The 18,241-nt window shown below is 41.4% G+C and overlaps 1 protein-coding gene across 2 annotated transcripts in view; it reads left to right on the plus strand.

The window, feature by feature from the left end:
• The window catches only part of TMEM170B (transmembrane protein 170B), a 65,963-nt gene that overhangs the window by 11,587 nt on the left and 36,135 nt on the right, over positions 1-18,241 (plus strand). The window contains exon 2 of one of the 2 annotated variants that reach the window (XR_012244484.1): positions 7,959-8,347. The exons of the other annotated variant lie outside the window; for it this stretch is intronic. The gene's annotated coding sequence lies outside the window, so the exon portion shown is untranslated. Of the gene's footprint in view, positions 1-7,958; positions 8,348-18,241 lie in introns of those variants that run through there. 2 annotated transcript variants of the gene reach the window in all.

Raw genomic sequence — 18,241 nt, forward strand, 5'->3', positions numbered from 1 at the left:
ATGACATAATTTTGGCTTAGGCCAGAAATCAGGAAGCAACTGAAGAAATTTAAAAAATAAGTTTAAAACAAGTACCGTATTTATCGGCGTATAACACGCACAGGTGTATAACGCGCACCTTCACTTTAAGAGGGAAGTTTCAGGAAAAATTTTTAATTTTAAATAAGGAACTGTGGAGCAAAATAAGGGTCAGTGCCCATCAATACAGCTTTACCATTGCCCTTTTGCAGCCTCCCCATTGCCATGAAGGCAGCCTCCCCTTTGCCATGAATGCAGCCTCACCATTGCCATGAATGCAGCCTCACAAGTGCCATGAATGCAGCCTCGCCATTGCCATCAGTGCAGTCTGATCTATGCCCACCTGCAGTCTCGGAGGGGACAGGAAGGGGGGGCGGGACAAGCGCCGACAAATTACATACAGTGAGAATCTCCTGTTTACTCCGCAGCCTCTTTAATACAGAGTCCCGTCTCATATGATAGACAGAACAGTTATCCAATGCCAGCCCAGGAGACAGGACTTCCTATTACAGAGGCCGCCAAGTAAACAGGAGATTATCACTTTATGTAATCTGTCAGCGCTCGTCCCGCCCTCTGTCCGCTCCGAGGCAGCCAGAACTGAATGAACGTATAACACGCACACACAATTTTCACCCGATTTTTAGACAAATCCAGTAAATACAACATACAGTCCTATCTATGTACTGATGCTAGAAGCATAAGGATTAAAAAATAGTTAAAGTGATATTAAAGATTTTGTTTTTTGTTAACAGACATGTCATTCTTACCTGCTCTGTGCCATGGTTTTGCACAGAGCAGCCCCGATCCTCCTCTTTCCTGCTGAGTGCCCCCATAGCAAGTAGCTTGCTATAGGGGCACCTGAGCAGGCTCGCTCCCGAGCCACTGCTCCGTGTGTCCATTCACACACAGAGCACGGCTTGACCTTGTCCCCTCTCTCTCCTCATTGACTCCCTGGTTGTGATGAAAGCCAATGGCTACCGCTGCTGTCTGAGCCAATGAGGAGGGAGAGACCCGGGAGAGCCGAGGCTCTCATGCACATCACTGATGGGGCTCAGGTAAGTTTTAGGGGGCTTCTGCAAACAGAAGGTTTTTTACCTTTATGCATAGAATACAGTTGTGCTCATAAGTTTACATACCCTGGAGAATTTATGATTTCTTGGCAATTTTTCAGAGAATATGAATGATAACACAAAAACATTTCTTTCACTCATGGTTAGTGTTTGGCTGAAGATATTTATTATCAATCAACTGTGTTTACTCTTTTTAAATCATAATGGCAACAGAAAATACCCAAATGACCCTGATCAAAAGTTGACATACCCCAGTTATTAATACCGTGTATTGCCCCCTTTTAGATCAATGACAGCTTGAAGTCTTTTGTGGTATTTGTGGATGAGGCTCTTTATCTTCTCAGATGGTAAAGCTGCCCATTCCTTAGGCAAAAAGCCTCCAGTTACATAGTTACATAGTTACATAGTAGGTGAGGTTGAAAAAAGACACAAGTCCATCAAGTCCAACCTATGTGTGTGATTATGTGTCAGTATTACATTACATATCCCTGTATATTGCGGTCATTCAGGTGATTATCTAATAGTTTCTTGAAGCTATCAATGCTCCCCGCTGAGACCACCGCCTGTGGAAGGGAATTCCACATCCTTGCCGCTCTTACAGTAAAGAACCCTCTACGTAGTTTAAGGTTAAACCTCTTTTCTTCTAATTGTAATGAGTGGCCACAAGTCTTATTAAACTCTCTTCTGCGAAAAAGTTTTATCCCTATTGTGGGGTCACCAGTACAGTATTTGTAAATTGAAATCATATCCCCTCTCAAGCGTCTCTTCTCCAGAGAGAATAAGTTCAGTGCTCGCAACCTTTCCTCATAACTAAGATCCTCCAGACCCTTTATTAGCTTTGTTGCCCTTCTTTGTACTCGCTCCATTTCCAGTACGTCCCTCCTGAGGACTGGTGCCCAGAACTGGACAGCATACTCCAGGTGCGGGCGGACCAGAGTCTTGTAGAGCGGGAGAATTATCGTTTTATCTCTGCAGTTGATCCCCCTTTTAATGCATGCCAATATTCTGTTTGCTTTATTAGCAGCAGCTTGGCATTGCATGCCATTGCTGAGCCTATCATCCACTAGGACCCCCAGGTCCTTTTCCATCCTAGATTCCCCCAGAGGTTCTCCCCCCAGTGTATAGATTGCATTCATATTTTTGCCACCCAAATGCATTATTTTACATTTTTCTACATTGAACCTCATTTGCCATGTAGTCGCCCACCCCATTAATTTGTTCAGGTCTTTTTGCAAGATTTCCACATCCTGCGGAGAAGTTATTGCCCTGCTTAGCTTAGTATCGTCTGCAAATACAGAGATTGAACTGTTTATCCCATCCTCCAGGTCGTTTATGAACAAATTAAATAGGATTGGTCCCAGCACAGAACCCTGGGGAACCCCACTACCCACCCCTGACCATTCTGAGTACTCCCCATTTATCACCACCCTCTGAACACGCCCTTGTAGCCAGTTTTCAATACATGTACTCACCCTATGGTCCATGCCAACGCACCTTATTTTGTACAGTAAACGTTTATGGGGAACTGTGTCAAATGCTTTTGCAAAATCCAGATACACCACGTCTACGGGCCTTCCTTTATCTAGATGGCAACTCACCTCCTCATAGAAGGTTAATAGATTGGTTTGGCAAGAACGATTCTTCATGAATCCATGCTGATTACTGCTAATGATATCATTCTTATTACTAAAATCTTGTATATAGTCCCTTATCATTCCCTCCAAGAGTTTACATACTATTGATGTTAGGCTAACTGGTCTGTAATTCCCAGGGATGTTTTTTGGGCCCTTTTTAAATATTGGTGCTACATTGGCTTTTCTCCAATCAGCTGGTACCATTCCAGTCAATAGACTGTAAAAATTAGGAACAACGGTCTGGCAATCACCTGACTGAGTTCCCTAAGTACCCTCGGATGCAAGCCATCTGGTCCCGGTGATTTATTAATGTTAAGTTTCTCAAGTCTAATTTTAATTCCGTCCTCTGTTAACCATGTAGGTGCTTCCTGTGTTGTGTCATGAGGATAAACACTGCAGCTTTGGTTACTGAAGCCCCCCGATTCACTCGTGAAGACTGAGGAGAAGAATAAATTCAATACCTTTGCCATCTCCCCATCCTTTGTAACCAGATGTCCTTCCTCATTCTTTATGGGGCCAATATGGTCTGTCCTCCTTTTTTACTGTTTACATACTTAAAGAATTTCTTGGGATTTTTTTTGCTCTCCTCCGCTATGTGTCTTTCATGTTCTATCTTAGCCATCCTAATTGCACCCTTACATTTCTTATTGCATTCTTTATAAATTCTGAATGCTGTGGATGATCCCTCAACCTTGTATTTTTTGAAGGCCTTCTCCTTTGCTTTTATATGCATTTTTACATTGGAGTTAAGCCATCCAGGATGTTTGTTCGCTCTTTTAAATTTATTACCCAATGGGATACATTGGCTAATGCCCTTATTTAATATGCTCTTAAAGCAAACCCATCTCTCCTCCGTATTCTTTGTTCCTAATATTTTATCCCAATTTATGCCTTTTAGCAAGGTTTGTAGTTTAGGGAAGTTGGCTCTTTTGAAATTCAGTGTCTTTGTGTTCCCTTCATGTCTCCTATTTGTGTGATTTATACTGAAACTAATTGACCTGTGATCGCTGTTACCTAAATTGCCCTGTATTTCCACATCTGTTATCAGGTCTGTATTGTTGGTAATCAGTAGATCTAGTAATGTTTTATTTCTAGTTGGTGCGTCTACCATCTGACCCATAAAATTGTCCTGCAAGACACTAAGGAACTGGTGAGCCTTAAATGAATGCGCGGTTCCCTCCGCCCAGTCTATGTCTGGATAATTAAAATCCCCCATTATGATAACACTTCCCATCCTTGCTGCTAATCCAATTTGTGATAGGAGATCCGTCTACACTTCCTCCCTCAGGTTAGGGGGCCTATAGCATACTCCCAGTATTATTTTCCCCTTAAATAATCAATTATTGGGCTGTCTTGCATGAACTGCTTGTTTGAGATCTCCCCAGAGTGGCTCAATGATATTGAGGTCAGGAGACTGAGATGGTCACTCCAGAACCTTCACTTTATTCTGCTGTAGCCAATGACAGGTCAACTCGGCCTTGTGTTTAGGATCATTGTCATGTTGGAATGTCCAAGTAAGTCCTATGCGCAGCTTCATGGCTGATGAATGCAAATGTTCCTCCAGTATTTTTTGATAACATACTGCATTCATCTTGCCATCAAAACTGACCAAATTTCCTGTGCCTTTGTAGCTTACACATCCTTAAGACATCAGCGATCCACTTCCGTGTTTCACAGTAGGAATGGTGTACCTTTCATCATAGGCCTTGTTGACTCCTCTCCAAATGTAATGTAGCACTAACCCCCTTAGGAGCTGCTGAGTTATATCGGGCTGTTACTGTCACCTTTTTACCTTTAATTTCACCAATACCAGAACTTAGAGCTTTGTCTCTGACAATGTAGGCACAAGTCACTTTAGTACTTTTTTAATGCTTTAATAGGAAGTAACTTGAAGAAGTAGCAGGAAAGAGGTAGAAGAAGAGTTGCAGGGAAGTTCAAATACCTTTTCTTTAGCACACTAAGGAATTTGAGATCTTGGGGAATGAATATACCTTCAGTCCAGGATTTAATCTTTGCCCACCCGGATAGGTCTCTCTCACTGACCTAGCAGCCAGAGCGTAGCACGAACAAAAAGTCTCTGCCACAGACTTTAGAAGAGCGATCTAACTGTACGATCCTCTGCCACAGGACACAGTAGTAGTTTTAGATGAACTGCAACACAGTACCAGAACCTTTAAGCCGACCTGGCAGTACTTGTGCGATAGGTTAGACTAAGATTCATCCTCCAATTGAGTCACCAGGCCCCTCTTGAGACACCAGCATTCCGCTCTGTCCTCTCCAAAGACAGGTCCTCTTCTGGTTCTTCTCAATTGTCCGGCTTCTTCCCACAGGACAGACAGCACAGGACCATCTCTGCAGCAGTAGGCCCCAGACAGGCTTCTGGGCCTACCTGCACGGCTGCAGCATCGCAGCCCTCTGGCATGGAGGGCCACGAAGTAGAACTTTCCGTCACATACCTTTAGGCCAGGAGGGCCAGCAGGTGAAAGAGAGAGAAAAATGGAGTCTGTGCCTTAAGTACCCTCTCCCAGAGTGCACAGCAGCGGACCACCTCTGCCGAGTTGCCTCCAAGAAAGAAGAGCACTCAATATACTTCAGCTTGTTGCTTTCCAACACTGACCTATGGTGACAACGACACCTACAGGCAACAGTGCGGAACTGCACGCAACACAGCCAATGCTGGAACAGAGGCTAATTTAGCCATAGACTAAATTTGAACTATGTACAGCACAGATGACCCACTAAATTTACATATAAGCGGTAGATTAGAAATCTACCAGCACTACAGTAGTATTTAGGGTGGGGCCAAAAAGCTCAATTTTGGTCTCATCACTCCAAATGACTTTGTGCCGAAGGTTTGTTGCTTGTCAGCTGTCATTGATGTTAAAGGGGACAAAACACGGTATCAAGAACTGGGGATTCTAAACTTTTGATCAGGGTCATTTAGGTCGTTTCTGTTGCCATTATGATTTAAAAAGAGTAAACACAGTTGATTGATAATAAATGGCTTCAGCCAACACTAAGCATGAGTGAAAGAAAAGTTTTTGTGTTATCATTCATTTTCTCTGAAAAATGGCCAAGAAATCATAAATTATGCCAGGGTATGTAAACTTATGAGAACAACTGTACAAGGTAAAAAACCTTGAGCCTTTACAACCACTTTATTGTTGACTGAGAGAGTTCTATTCCACTTAAAGCCTGGCATTACAATTATGCATTGCAATAATGCCCACATTTCAGCGTGCTTTACTGCAACGCATGTTCTGCGGTGTAGTGTAGTGACATTCATTTTGAATGACTGACTCACCAATACACCTATAATGCACCTGCACTGCAGCACACTACAATGCACAGTACATTCTATTGTGCTGAATTTAAAAAAAACAATGCAGGTCTGATTTTAGGTCCATTGTGGCGGGTTGTCAGCTTATTTAAATTAATTGTCTGCCCTAACACAATGCACATTGACACATGACATAACACACATTAACACATCACATCAGACAGTACAAGTGTGAAGGGGGGCCTTAATGAATAGAAAGCTGGGATTATTTGAATTTGAAGTGGTGATATACAGCAGGTAAAATAAGTATTGAACACTTAACCATTTTTCTAGGTATATATATTTCTAAAGGTAATATTGACATGAAATTTTTACCACATGTCAGTAACAACCCATGCAATTCATACATACAAAGAAACCACAACAAATATGTTAATTTATGTGAAATAAAATGGAATGACACAGGGAAAAGGTATTAAACATGTGAAGAAGGGGGGGGGGGGGGTGCAAAAGGGCATGGAAAGCCAAGAAGCCAGCTCAAATCTATCATTTAGAAAGCAACTCTGCCTCTTGTCAATGCAAATTAATATCAGCTGGTTCAGTCTTAACTGATGGCCTATAAAAAAGGTGTTTCACTACCAAAGTGTCACAGAAGAAACATCTCATGATGGGTAAAAGCAAAGAGCTCTCTCAAGACCTTTGCAACCTTATTGTTGCAAAACATACTGATGGAATTGGTTGCAGAAGGATTTCTAAACTTCTGAATGTTCCAGTGAGCATTGTTGGGGACATAATCCAGAAGTGGAAAGAACATCATTTCACCATAAACCGGCCATGACCAGGTGCTCCTTGCCAGATTTGTGACAGAGGAGTAAAAAGAATTATCAGAAGAGTTGTTCAGGAGTCAAGGACCACTTGTGGAGAGCTTCAGAAAGACCTGGAATTAGCAGGTACAATTGTTTCATTGCTGAAGAAAAAGCATGTTGAATCTCATTTAACGTTTGCTGCACAACATTTAGACAAACCTGTGAAATACTGGGAGAATATAGTCTGGTCAGATGAGACCAAAATTGAATTCTTTGGATGCCATAATACACACCATGTTTGTAGGTCAAATGGCATTGCACATCACCCCAAAAACACCATAACAACAGTAAAGTTTGGAGGTGGGAACATCATGGTGTGGGGCTGTTTTTCAGCTTACGGTACTGGCAAACTTCATTTCATTGAAAGAAAGATGAATGAAAAAAATGTACCAAGACATTCTTGATAAAAATCTGCTGCAGTTTACCAGTATGATGAAGATGAAATGAGGGTGGACATTTTAGCAAGACAATGATCCCAAACACAAAGCCAAGGAAACTCTCAATTGGTTTCAAAGAAAGAAAAAAAAAACTTTTAGCATGTCCCAGCCAATCACCTGACTTGAATCCAATCGAAAATCTATGGAAAGAACTAAAGATCAGAGTTCATAGAAGAGGCCCACGGAACCTTCAAGATTTGTAGACAATTTGTGTGGAAGAATGGGCCAAAATCACACCTGAGCAATGCATGCGACTAGTTTCTCCATACAGGAGGTGTCTTGAAGCTGTCATTACCAACAAAGGATTTTGTACAAAGTATTAAATAGATTTCAGTTGTTCAATACTTTTTCCCTGTGTCATTCCATTTTATTACACATAACTTAATTTCTGAACTTATTTGTTTTGGTTTATTTGTATGTATGGAATGCCTGGGTTGTTACCAACACGTGGTGAAAATTTCACGTCAATAGCACCATTAGAAATATATTTACCTAGAGAAATTGCGACATGTTCAATACCTATTTTACATGCTGTATATAATATTTTGTTCTAGCAAACACAGAATTTAATTGAATGTTACACTGTCTGCATTGTAGTGCTATATACATCCTTATACCCCCCTTTCTATTGTCTTTTTTTTGTCTCCATAAAGCTAACCATAATTATTCACCAATATTCACAAGAATGTGAGCAGCTCTTTTACTGGCCAAGAGCATACTCATTGCCTCTAAGAAAAATGACTGTCGTCTGGAGAAAAGTCACAGCATGCTTCACAGACTCCTGATTGCTTAATATACACAGTGCTTCTATGTAGTTCAGTTGTTTTTTTTTTGTTCTCATGAAGTTATTTGTAAGAACAAATGCATGTTGTAATTCAGCAGTTAGCTAAAGACCAACTCCAACAATTTTCTTTTTAAATGGGGAAAGGTCATATCGAAAATAACAATGTGAGAGCCTATACGAACAAAATATCTGGTGCATTGAGCCCCACCTACGCAGACCACACGAAAACTGTGCTGGTTAAAACTATTTTTTTTTTTTTTCAATCAGAAAAAAAAATTATCAACTAACAACTGGTCAGAATGTACATGGGGCTAGAGTGCCAGGTTGGTTAAACCACAGCTGTTGCACTGTTATACCCCTTATTGACCAGAGCAATATGGACATTGTAGCTGTTGTTCTACTGATTTGGCAATAACTTTACCTAAAAATGTAATACATTTTTTTTCACTTTTTTGGTACAAAGAATATTGGCAATATTGTCCTGACAGATTATGTTATTTTTTAGGAAATGTATATACATTAAGATATAAAAATGTGAAAAGTTACTAGTGTAAGTAATTATTGATAATTTAAATAAAAGTGTAGGTTTTATTTTATAATTTGTCCCATTCATACAAAAAAATATTCTGATACAGAGCTTGGCAAAAAAATGAAATAAAGGCATTTAAAAAAAATTGTGTATTTTTTTTAAAGTGTTGCTACAAAATTGTACAAGACCTGTGAAAACGAAAAAAAAAAAGAAAGTTAAATATGAATTAAAAAGACATTAAAAGAAAAAAATCTGCCAAATATTAAAAAATGTTAAAATGAGAAGGAGAAGAAGAAGTTTATTAGGGTTGATTACACTTAAAGTGGTTGTAAATGCAGAAGGTTTTTTAGCTTAATGCATTCTATGCACTAGGCTAAAAAGCCTTCTGTGCGCAGCAGCCCCCCTCAGCCCCCCTAATACTTTCCTGAGCCCCATTTCGATCTAGCGATGTTGCATGAGAGACTCAGTTGCCCGGAACTCTACCTCCTCATTAGCTGAGATAGCAGTGAAGTGCCATTGGCTTTCGCTGCTGTCAATCAAAGTCAGTGAGCCAATGAGGAGATAGAGTGGGCGGGGGCGGGGCTGGGACCCCGCTCCGTGTCTGAATGGACACACAGAGCTGCAGCTTGCCTTGGGTGCCCCAATAGCAAGCTGCTTGGTGTGGGGGCAGTCAACAGGAGGGAGGGGCCAGGAGCGCCAAAGAGGGACCCAGGAAGAGAAGGATCTGGGCTGCATTGTGCAAAAGCACTGCACAGAGCAGATAAGTATGACATGTTTGTTATTTTTAATGAGAAAAAGAGACTTTAGTACCACTTTAAGGAGCTCCAGCACCCCCCCCCCCCCCCCCCCCAAAAGATTAAAAGTCAGCAGCTAAGCTACAAATTCTGTATCTGCTGACTTTTAATATTAAGGAACTTACCTGTCCAGGAATCCAGTGTCCAGTGGTGTCCTCACCGGAGCCGAATTTTCAATCAGCTATTGGGTGCTGGCACCCCATCTTGACTAAGGGAAACCAGCTGTGAAGCCTTGTGGCTTCACAGCCGGCTTCCTACTGTGCAAATGCGAAGCGAGCTGCACTTTGTAAATGGGCCAGCTGCAGGGGAAGGTGGGGGGCCGAACTGAGCTACAAGTGGAGCTTCCCCTTTTGGGTGGAGCCCTGCTTTAACTAAGGATCAATAAGGGATAAATAGGTGCAATTTTTATTAAGAAATAAAAACACTCTTTTACTTGCCAGGTTTAACTGAACTCCTTTCATATACATATAAAATAATAAAATAACTAAATAAAAAATATTCTGTAACAATAAAATTGGTACAAAGCATTTATGAACAAAGCCTTTGTTTTCAGGTTTTGTGTATACAGGAGCAATGTTTGTCACTCCTGTTAAAGTGGTTGTAAACCTCAGACATGATATATGAACAAAACATATCCCTCTATAGTGTGTTCTTCTCTCAATCCAAAGCACTGAGTGTCATCTCTGTCTGCTGCTTTGTTCCTCTGCTATCTGCATGAGTCACTTCTGACAAGTTTTCCTGACACCAAGAGGTAAAAAGGTGAAAGGGAAGGGACCTCCAGTACACAGCCTGTGATTGACAGCCTCAGCTCAGCTGTTTTGTCCTTCCAATCAGGGCTCAGAGCTCTCCTTACTGAGATCTGCACTGTGAGACTTCAGATCCCCACACCCTGCTTTTCAGAGCTAAGAGATATTGTGTAAATTCTGAACTTAGAATGAATACAGAGGAAAGATTGTAGCAGATAAACAGGTACAACTTATGTAGGAGGATTTGTTTCATCTCCGTGTATCATCTGAGGCTAGTCACTTCACTGGGCTAATGCAAGAGTTTACAACCACTTTAAATTCATACAGAAGCCTCTGTCAGAGCTCCTGCATCACAGACATGAACTTGGCTGCCAGCTGGTCCTGGAGACTACCTCAGATGCCCCTTCCCATAGTAGAACGCATGGGCACAAGTCTTGGGAATGCGTAGAAGCTCTCTGAGATCACACTTTTTGAAACATCAACTATTTCAACTAACCCTTGATGTGTGGCCTTTATTAATTTATACAATATAAAAAAAGGTAATAAACCTATATAAAAAAAAAAAATCTAAAAGGCGATATACATATTTACCCTGGTTCTAGGAACAACATACTGTATATTTGCATGTGTTGTATTAAAAAAAAAATGTTTAAGAAACTATACAATTTAAAATTTTGTCTATTTATAATTGAATCTATTTGTGATATAATTGTTAACGTTTCAATGTAGCAATAGTAAGGGGCCTTGGTGTATTGTTAAGTGGATGCAGGTTGCTGCGTCCCAACTAGCAGTTACAGTAGAAAAAATGAAGAAAAAAAAACATTTAAAAAAAATTAAACTGGAATGCCAGCTGTATGTAACTCCCCTCCACTTCCGCTGAAGCACTCAAGGTATTTTTAATTAAAAAAATCCCCTATACATACCTTTTCCTGCAGTCTTCAGGCAGTCCAAAGACATTACAAGAGGTTCTCCTTCCTCCTCTAGTGGTGGCAGGCATTCTTAGACTGAGCAGCACACACGTAATAACATAAGAGCGCCACTCATTCCTGAAGTACTGCAAGCCCAGGCTCACAGGAAATGGACAGAATGATGGAACTGTCATTCATCTAAAGTGGACTATAGGCGCTGGATAGAAGAGGAAGCTGGGAACATAGCTGGAGCATGGAGTGGGGTAAGTAAATCTTGGGTACCTGTTTCTCCTATACAGGAGGGGGCTAGGTACTAAAATATTTACAAAAAGTGGTCTTGAGAAAAATGAGATTGGGACTTGAATGTTTAAAGCGGAGATCCACCCATAAAATCAACTTTACATAAATCCATAGCATTCGCAACAACATTTGGGAAAAAAAATTTTTTTTTACTCATTTAGTAACCACTGTTGCTATTGGGTCACTTCTATTCTGCCACTTTCGGTCCGCGGTGATTGACTTTATATGCCTTGGCGCCTGTGCTCCTGGGAGATGTGTGTCATCTTTCCCAGGAGTCTGTGGGCAGCGCCGAAGGCTAGAATCATGTTGTTTAGAAACCGTAAATGACGTGAGCAAAGGCAACAACAGGGCGGGCACTTCCCCCTTTGCCGACCGTTGTTATGGCAACAAAATAATAATCCTTTCCCTGCGCCCTGTGTAAACGGCGCATGCGCGAGAACGGGAGGTGCATGCTGGGTATCCATCATCACCATATCCAGGAAGAGAATGCTAATGGGTTTCACATGCCCATACTATGTATTTGAATTGGAGCTATTTTTTAGGGACTTTAAATGAACGCATGACCTAGTAAGGTCAGTTATTCCATCCCTCGGGACTTTAAGTGGAATTGTGACCTGGTAAGATCACACATTTCCATCCCTATTTGAGTCAAGAAGGGGGTGGGACTTTAATTGAGGCACGTGGTTGCAAAAGAATAAATTGGTGAACAAAGTTGGAATTTATTGATTGCCAAAAAGTACAAATAGAATACATCATGTAAAAAATATATGAAAACATCACAGAATGATACAAAGGATAATACAATACATCTTAATTAATACTGGAATATCACATGATATGGCAAACAATAGTCTCCAGAGTGCACCAACAACGCATTACCGTTAAACATATATTGAATGATACTGCCTGCAAGCAACCTCTGGTTTCAGTGATCCAGGAATATGGTATAAAATGTTAGCTGTATAATATTATGTATAACCAGAAACACAATATATGGCAGCTCTACGTGTTTTTCGTGGCTAGAAGGCCACTCGTCAGGAGCAAGCACTTGATGTAGCTAAGGGTAAGAAAAATAATATAAGATTAGGAGGTATAAAAAAATGTGTGTATATGTAAACATGGACGGGGGTAAGGCCAGGAACCCCCATACAAGTTGACTCACTCGGGTTCATGTGGAGGTGATGCGGTGCCGGGTAACACAAGCCATCCAAAAGTATTCCCAACCGGGAGCTGGGGTGGGTGTCCCAGCAGCAGCACCCAACAGGCATCGACCAAGGCAGGCATAGGATCAGGAGGCAACCTGGGTGTGAGATGAATGGGAAGGTGAACCAGAGTGTTCACAATAAGAGATGGTGATGTGCATGAGTGAATGGAAAGATCCGTGAAGAGGAGAGGGATAAGTGGTGAGAATGGCAACCAAGCATTGATGGAAAAGCAAGGGGGTGAAGGAAAGTACTGATAGAACTAGCGAAGGAGTGAAGGAGGAGACCAAAGATATGGTGGAGATACCTGTGATGAGAGAACCGACAAGGTGAAACGGAATCCTAGGCTGAGTGAAAACAAAGTGTGGAGAGGAGCCTCGTGTACCAAATGCCGTTTGGAAGACACCCTTATGAGCGCCGCTGGGGGACCACCCACCGACGTCACGCCGCGTGGCAGGAAGGGGGGAGGGGCAAGGCGGGTCGGGAAACCAATGCCCGGCCAGCCAGCACCAACAACCCCCGGGTCTGCTCGTGAGCGTGACAACCACACAAGTGGGCGTGAGAACGTCCAGAGAACGCCGCACGTCCAGATTGGGATGCAGGACGTTGATGCGCAGTGGTGGAGCCCCCGCCCCCCCAGGCAGGGGAAGGTGGGGATGGGAGGGGGCCCGCCAGGCGCATCACAGCTCCCGGAGACAGAGAACCCTAATCGGAAGGCGAGTGGACCCGGATTCACACCGTCCCCATCAATGAACCAGAGCATAACAAAATAAACTATAAAATTATTAAGGATAAAATGGATATAAATATATAAGGGTATGATTAGGGTAAAATGAGTATCAAGCTTAATATTGGTAAAACAGTACATGGATCAAGGTAGGCTATCATGAGGTCAAACAAGAGTTGCAATAGGATTAATAAGATAAGAAGGGAAATGCAATACCACATGCTTCCATCCCTAGTTCTATGTATTTGAATTGGAGCTATTTTTTAGGGACTTTAAATGAACGCATGACCTGGTAAGGTCAGTTATTCCATCCCTCGGGACTTTAAGTGGAATTGTGATCTGGTAAGATCACACATTTCCATCCCTATTTGAGTCAAGAAGGGGGAGGACAAGGGGGTGGGACTTTAATTGAGGCACGTGGTTGCAAAAGAATAAATTGGTGAACAAAGTTGGAATTTATTGATTGCCAAAAAGTACAAATAGAATACATCATGTAAAAAATATATGAAAACATCACAGAATAATACAAAGGATAATACAATACATCTTAATTAATACTGGAATATCACAAGATATGGCAAACAATAGTCTCCAGAGTGCACCAACAACGCATTACAGTTAAACATATATTGAATGATACTGCCTGCAAGCAACCTCTGGTCTCAGTGATCCAGGAATATGGTATAAAATGTTAGCTGTATAATATTATGTATAACCAAAAACACAATATATGGCAGCTCTACGTGTTTCGTGGCTAGAAGGCCACTCGTCAGGAGCAAGCACTTGATGTAGCTAAGGGTAAGAAAAATAATATAAGATTAGGAGGTATAAAAAAATGTGTGTATATGTAAACATGGACGGGGGTAAGGCCAGGAACCCCCATACCAGTTGACTCACTTGGGTTCATGTGGAGGTGATCCGGTGCCTCAATTAAAGTCCAACCCCCTTGTCCTCTCCCTTCTTGACATGCCCATACTAGAGATTGAAGTGCTCTGCAGAGTAGAAATAAAAAGTAAGTACTATAAAAAAATGTTAATTAAGCCGCAATTTCATTAATAACACAGATTAATAGTGTTTAAAATTGATTAATAGAACGGATTACCTTTTTAAAAAAAATATTTCTGGGTGGAACTCCGCTTTAAGTGGCTGATGTATTTAATGGCGAATTGCTGATATAATAAATCATTTTCCATGTGAAAACAGCAATTGTTTGGTGCTAATGAATGTAAAGGGCAAGTGTCTAAAAATGTGGCTCAGTTGAGCAAATTCTTGGGTTATCCATGCTGATTAAAGTGTATCTAAACCCCACAGCAAAAATATAATATATTACAGCTTGCCAGTCCTTAGATGTAGCTGCATTAATGTTCTTTTTCAGGCTTTATTTCTTTATTTTGGTAATCTTCCTGGTAATCCTGCGAATCAGGGCTTTTTTTCAGCTGGAACGTGGTGGAACCGAGTTCTGCTACCTCTGGTGCTGGCCCTTTGCATCGCTAATCACTACTGTCCCTTAAAAACACAGAAGCCTGGCTTATGTGTTAACAAGTGAGAGCACTTCTTTCCTGGTGGCACTCATAGAACACTCACTGCCCTCCTTGTTCTGCACATGACAGCAGAGGAGGGGGTGGGGGGGCGGGGTATGTACACAGCTGCACTATCTTTGGAGGTGCAGCTCCTCTTGAAGCTTACAGCCTGCATTCTTACTGTAAGTTGTAGCTGCTCTTCTGCAGCAGTTCCTTCTCTTCAATATTCTGCAGACGGGGAGAGTGGATTTTGGGGGTGGGAGGTGAGCTCTGTACTGGAAGAGGAAGAGTACTCACTCCTGAACACTGCACTATGTACATAGCACACTCCTGCACTTTGTACATAGTGCACTCCTCAGCTCTGCACACGTAGCGTACTGCTGAACTGTATACTCTGTATGTAGATCACTCCTGAACCCTGCACTCTGTATGCAGTGCACTGCTGAACTCTGCACTCTGTGGGTAATGCACTCCTTAACTCTATACTGCGTATGTAGATCACGCCTGAACCCTGCACTCTGTACATAGCTCAGCCCTGAACCCTGAAATCTGTAAGTAGCACACTGCTGAACTCTACACTCCGTACACATCGTACTCTTGATTCCTGCACTCTGTGCTTTGCACTCTCCTGAACCCTGAATTCTGTATGCACTGTACTTTGGAACCTTGCACCCTGTGCATAACTAATTTCTGGAATTTAACAATGCCCCATTAAAACCTCCCACGGCAATTTGGCCAAACCCACCTTTTGATGCGTTCTACTCTCCCGGGCGGAGGGGGGTTGTTGATGGCATGCAGTGCAGGCATGGTTAAGTTTCTGCACCTATTTTCTGAGAAAAAGAAAACCCTGTAAATAATACATTTCCTGCCCTTTCATGTCTACCTTTTTTCTCTACTGTATAGGGGCAGCCATGGTTGGGCTTCACACATGTTTTTCTCCATTATATGGTGGATTAATGGGACTAGTGGTTTACACAATAAAGAAAAGTTTTTCGGGGGTTTTCTTTTAGGCTTACAGGAAGTGACAAAGATTAATTTCTTTTCTTTTTCTTTTTTTGGCAAGATCAACAGATATGTTCTGTGCTTGCTAAAAATGTTCACAGCCTGGAAAGTAAAAACAAATGCAGCCACCACATCTAAGGACTGCTAAGCTGTATACAATAAATCTTTGATTTTTTTTTTTTGTTTAGAAATGCTTTAATATGCCTTAGTGAAGTAAATAGGGTAGAGGTCAGCTCCAAGTAAACATAACAAATATTGGTACCGACATCCCTAAAATTGGTAGAGCAAGAAGATAGAAGAAATGGGACTTTAGAGGTACATCATGTGGAAAGCGACACAATATAATTATAAAAATATACAAATATTTATTTAGAAACACACTCCAAAAAAGTTAGGAATACAGTTACAGTCATAGTCGTAGGTATACACATATTGCCTATCACTGACAAATGAGAGCACTGTAGTCACACACAAATGTTTCCACGTCCAATGATTTTAACCACTTCAGCCCCGGACCATTATGCTGCCTAAGGACCAGAGGACTTTTTCCAATTTGGCACTGTGTCGCTTTAACTGCTAATTGCGCGATCATGCAATGCTGTACCCAAACAAAATTTGCGTCCTTTTCTTCCCACAAATAGAGCTTTCTTTTTATGGTATTTGATCACCTCTGCGGTTTTTATTTTTTGCGCTATAAATGGAAAAAGACCGAAAATTTTGAAAAAAAATGATATTTTCTACTTTTTGTTATAAAAAAAATCCAATAAACTCAATTTTCGGCCACATGTCTTTGGTAAAAAAAATGTCAATAAGCATATATTTATTGGTTTGCGCAAAAGTTATAGCGTATACAAGCTAGCTTCTGGAATTTACACAGCTTTTAGTTTATGACTGCCTATGTCATTTCTTGAGGTGCTAAAATGGCAGGGCAGTACAAAACCCCCCCAAATGACCCCATTTTGGAAAGTAGACACCCCAAGGAAATTGCTGAGAGGCATGTTGAGCCCATTGAATATTATTTTTTTTGTCCCAAGTGACTGAATAATAATAAAAAAAAAAAAAAATTACAAAAAGTTGTCACTAAATGATATATTGCTCACACAGGCCATGGGCATATGTGGATTTGCACCCCAAAATACATTCAGCTACTTCTCCTGAGTACGGGGATACCACATGTGTGGGACTTTTTGGGAGCCTAGCCACGTATGGGGCCCCGAAAATCAATCACTGCATTCAGGATTTCTAAGGGCGTAAATTTTTTATTTCACTCCTCACTACCTATCACAGTTTTGAAGGCCATAAAATGCCCAGATGGCACAAAACCCCCCCAAATGACCCCATTTTGGAAAGTAGACACCCCAAGCTATTTGCTGAGAGGCATGTTGAGTCCATGGAATATTTTATATTTTGACACAAGTTGCGGGAAAGTGACAATTTTTTTTTTTTTTGCACAAAGTTGTCACTAAATGATATATTGCTCACACAGGCCATGGGCATATGTGGAATTGCACCCCAAAATACATTTAGCTGCTTCTCCTGAGTATGGGGATACCACATGTGTGGGACTTTTTGGGAGCCTAGCTGCGTACGGGGCCCCGAAAACCAATCACCGCCTTCAGGATTTCTAAGGGGGTAAATTTTTGATTTCACTGCTTATCACAGTTTCGGAGGCCATGGAATGCCCAGGTGGCACAAAACCCCCCCAAATGACCCCATTTTGGAAAGTAGACACCCCAAGCTATTTGCTGAGAGGCATGGTGAGTATTTTGCAGCTCTCATTTGTTTTTGAAAATGAAGAAAGACAAGAAAAAACTTTTTTTTTTCTTTTTTCAATTTTCAAAACTTTGTGACAAAAATTGAGGTCTGCAAAATACTCACTATACCTCTCAGCAAATAGCTTGGGGTGTCTACTTTCCAAAATGGGGTCATTTGGGGGGGGGGGTTTGTGCCACCTGGGCATTCCATGGCCTCCGAAACTGTGATAGGCAGTGAAGAGTGAAATCAAAAATTTACGCCCTTAGAAAGCCTGAAGGCAGTGCTTGGGTTTCGGGGTCCCGTACGCGGCTAGGCTCCCAAAAAGTCTCACACATGTGGTATCCCCGTACTCAGGAGAAGCAACAGAATGTATTTTGGGGTGTAATTTCACATATTCCCATGGCATGTTTGAGCAATATATCATTTAGTGACAACTTTGTGCAAAAAAAAAAAAAAAAAAATTTGTCTCTTTCCCGCAACTTGTGTCACAATATAAAATATTCCATGGACTCGACATGACTCTCAGCAAATAGCTTGGGGTATCTACTTTCCAAAATGGGGTCATTTGGGGGGGGGGGGGTTGAACTGTCCTGGCATTTTATGCACAACATTTAGAAGCTTATGTCACACATCACCCACTCTTCTAACCACTTGAAGACAAAGCCTTTT

The sequence above is a fragment of the Aquarana catesbeiana genome, linkage group LG05 (genome assembly GCF_042186555.1).
Source record: "Aquarana catesbeiana isolate 2022-GZ linkage group LG05, ASM4218655v1, whole genome shotgun sequence".
NCBI lineage: Eukaryota > Metazoa > Chordata > Amphibia > Anura > Ranidae > Aquarana > Aquarana catesbeiana.